Source organism: Pteropus medius, unplaced genomic scaffold (genome assembly GCF_902729225.1).
Source record: "Pteropus medius unplaced genomic scaffold, Ma_sr-lr_union100, whole genome shotgun sequence".
Classification (NCBI taxonomy): Eukaryota; Metazoa; Chordata; class Mammalia; order Chiroptera; family Pteropodidae; genus Pteropus; species Pteropus medius.
Genome location: NW_024351735.1, coordinates 2405549 through 2409688, shown reverse-complemented (window position 1 = coordinate 2409688; position 4140 = coordinate 2405549). Strand labels below are relative to the sequence as shown.

The following is a 4140-nucleotide window of genomic DNA, read 5'->3' as shown; positions in this document are numbered from 1 at the left end:
GCTTTGATGGAGGTGAAATCTGGAACCACATTCCCTAATTGGGGAAGAAAACCAAATATCTAAGACAACTCTTAAATAACACAGGCAGGAAACAACCAGGTGCTAAAATATGTGTTAAGGACAACCATGTTCTGTGAGTGTTGATCAGGAAGATGAAAGAGTACGTAGGTTGAATATGAAAAAAAGACTTTATTTGGGGAGATTGATCATAAAAGGTGAGTAAAAGTTGAGTGGGAAAAGGAGAAGGTGGTAAATCATCATAAAGACTTTGTTTCGAATTTTTAAGTGGAAGCACCTAAGAGATTCTTGTGTCAAAAAGAGTTGAAGGAAGGAGAGACCTTCTCGAGTTTTAACTCTTAACTGTAGAATGTCTTTAAATACCTTTGATAGTCCATTTATAAAAGTTCTCAGCATTTCTTGTAACATAGTTTTTATTGCTTTGCAATAACTCTGTAAGGAGAGAGGGAAGAAGAGAGGGAGACAAGACAGAAACAGAGAGAAACCGGAGCTTAGAGATGGTAGGCTGTTAGGCAAGGAGCCCCTGAGCCACATTCCAAAAGAGGCAGGAGCAGAGCCCCAACTCCAGCTTTCTGGCCCAGATCTGGTGCTTCTTACCATGAGCAGAGTACACTTGCAAAGGGAAATTTCAAGATTCAAATGATCTGAGCAGAAGGAATAGGATTCAGACTGATCCACAAGAGATTGGAAGCAGGTAGAAGCTCAGGAAGATTGGGAACAGGTTCACCCAACATGGGGACCTGCCTCAAACGGCCCATCCCCCCAGGGTAAAAAACTCATCCTGAGCCAGACCCCAGGACACCCAGAGATATACATCTCTTAAAACCATCACCAAGATGTGGAATAACCAAAGGAAACCCACAAAGAAATTCTAAACTTGAAGGGTATAGGGTCCCTGGAAAGTATTTCTTTGGGAAGTTGTTCAATTCCAATGGAAATTTTACAACTTCACATCTTTGAGGGACAATGAAGTCTTCTGGCAGAAGATGGGACAGGATACCCTCTTACAGTCTCTTCCATTCTGAGATAATACAAGCCCATGGCCACATTGTTGCTAGGAGGAGTGACCCAACCAACTTCTCCTAGGCCAGAAGATAGCACTTTCTGCCCACAAAGAATAGTTCACAGGCCATTTTCTCTTTAATCCATGAGAAAAAGCAGGATGATGGGTCTGTGGGCAGAAATCCAAATTTATAAGGATTTCAACGGATGTAAATTGTTTCCTGGATAAGGGCTAATGACAGCTAATAGGCCAGTGTTGGGTATCAAGCAGATGACCCAGCAGCAGTTTCCTATTTCTGTTGGCTGAAATCACAACTTTCATCTGCTATTTTCATCCTCCTCCCATATTACTGGCAGCGCAGCCACATTTTCACACTCCTACTTCTCCCAAAGGACGTCAGCATGCCTAGTTTACATAGGTACACAAAAGCATAAGCATTCCCTCACCAGACTGATGGGAAACAAACCTGTGCAAGGATAAGCTTAATATCCCACTCGATGGTTCTAATATATATGCACCATCCAGTTTTGTTTGTTCAAAAGCAAAGGAAATTGAGTTGCTTTAAATTTATGAACTGACAAGTTTCTGAGTAATGGTGAATCATCGCTTGATATTTCATTTGAAACTCAGACAGTGAGCTAGCTCTTGCTACAGCTCTTTTGGGTCATAAGAATTCATCAAAAGATTGCACGTGGCCTTGAGCCCCAAGTGTAAGATGGAAAGCTGGACAAGGTCAAGGTCAGCCTACACACAGAGAAAGGTTGCCATAGATCAGAAAGACCTTTCAGAGTGCAAAGACACCAACTCGAGTGTTGATAAAGCAATAGTAGGGTGAGGGGGTGGGGTCTGATAATATGGAAAAGAGAACAAAAATGCTTTTGACCAGGCAAGTCTTGGATACTATAGAAGAGTCCCACAGCATGGCCCAAGAGCAGAAGTTGTTTTGGGATTCGCCATCATCATGTTATTTATCCTCCCTCCCTGGGACGCTCTCTCCACCTCCAGCTCTGTATATGCCTAGGAAACTCCAACTCATCTTTCAAGAATCTGCAGAACATGACTTTCCTTGAAATTCCTGCCTCAGTTTCTGACAATGCATTATAATAGATTGTTTTTGTTTCTACTTTCCCCTCTAAGCAGTAATCATCTCAAGGGCAAGGACTGGTTCTCATTCATCTTTATACCCCCAATGATAGTGGTTAATAAATATCCTTTAGGTAGGGAGATATGAGTAATAAATAGACGAGGGAAAGAAAAAAGGAAGGAAAGAAGGGAGGGAAGAGGGAAGAAAGAAGAAAGGTTTAGCTTTCACCTCAACAAGATACTTCTTCAAGTCAGATGAGATGACACAGACTGGATTGTACTAGGAGAGAGAAAAGAGCAATTACATTTTCAATCCGCTTTAAAAAACTATTAATAAGACTCTACATTTTACATTCTTGACTAACAAGGAAAATAAAAAGAAGTGGTAAAAGACTTAAAAGAATGATTTTTAAATAGGATGACCTTATTGTAGATAATATGTTACTCTGCAACCATAGCTGCCAGCCTGCTTTGAGATATTCAGTCTTTACCCCATCGGTTCTAGCAAATCAGGGTAGAAAGGACATGCCATTTTGCTCCCCACTTTGACCCCTCAGGGAGACCCCTCTAGCCAAAGTGTTCTGAGAGATCCTGTCAGATTCCAAACCTTTTACCTCACTACTGTCATGATCAGCTTAGGCCATCCCAGAGAGACAAAATTAGGCCATAGTATGGTTTGGCTCAAAGGCAAGTAAACATGACAGAAGCATGTGTAATAATACCTCCCTTTCAATTTGGAAGGCTTATCCTTTCCTATGCCTGAATGAGCTTGCCTCGTCTCTTCACATCCAGTTGGAATGAAGGCCCTAAGGAAGGCATTTCCGCTCAAGAGCCCTGCCACAAACACAGGGTGGCTCTGCATGTGCATCTTGAGAAGACAAAATGAGTCTCAAGAATTTATAGCATTTTGTTGGATAAATATGAAGCAAGGGTGTAGTCGAGAGAAAGTAAGAGTCACTGGTTCACCTTGGAATTCACAAATTTCTGGGAGACTGGGGGAATTGTAATAGTTAATACTGTATAAACTTGGCAGGGCCACAAGGGGCCTAGATATTTGGTCAGTTATTATTCTGTGATGTTTTTGTTTGGATGAGATTAACATTTAAATCATGGACTTTGAGTAAAGCAGATTGCCCTCCATAGTGTGTATGAGCCTCATTCAATCATTTGAAGCTCTGAATAGAACAAAAAAGATGGGCCTCCCCCAGGCAAGAGAGACTTCTCTTGCAGACTCCAACTAGAATATCAGCTCCCCTAAGTCTCCAGGCTACTGGCCCACCCTGCAGATTTGGGACTTGCCATTCTCCATAATCATGTGAGCCCGTTCCTTATAATAATTTTTTTTTCCATAGGTAGACACATTCTATTGGTCCTATTTCTCTGGAGAACTCTTACTAAATACAGAAGTGGACTGAGAATTAGACTCATTAGGTGTCAATATACTGAGACTGAATATACAAATGAACAATTTCTAGACAATATATAAAAATGAAACTCTGACCCATGATCTGTAACAACCAGCCCAGGAACCCAACCCATTTTCAATTAGCAATAATCACACCTTGGATAAACCTCATTGGCTACGATACTGCCACTGCACAAAGCTTGCAACACATTTTCTACAATAACCAGTCCAGCCTGCTTTCTACAAGTCAGACTTGTCCAAACGGGGTGAGAAAGATATCCTCGCACAGGCTATCTGAGCCCAAGTGAGGCAGAGGGGCAGCCTATAGAGGGGAAGGGAGTCAAAGCCCGGGTAGAGTGAGGACATCCACATGGGAAGGTGGTATAGCAGGGCTTATTGGAGCCCAAGCAAAGAGAAGAGGCATCCTAATGAGAGAGCAACCCAACCCAAGGTGTTGGAGCCTAATCTGAGTGAAGAGGGTATCCCCACAAGGGCAGGTGGCAATAGCAGTAGAGCAGATTGGTTACATTGGGGTCTTAATAAAATAGGAAAATATAATAAGGGAGATGAGAGTCATGTTTCTCATGGTCAAAAAAAGAACTTACATATGACATGGAAAGATAGAAAACTA

At 41.9% G+C, this 4140-nt stretch overlaps 1 non-coding gene across 1 annotated transcript; it reads right to left on the bottom strand.

Moving 5' to 3' along the window:
* Nucleotides 1-3571: 3571 nt before the first annotated feature.
* LOC120589120 (U4 spliceosomal RNA) lies at nt 3572-3710 on the bottom strand. Its single transcript, XR_005649388.1, has one exon. It is a non-coding gene; the product is annotated as a U4 spliceosomal RNA (small nuclear RNA).
* Nucleotides 3711-4140: the final 430 nt, after the last annotated feature.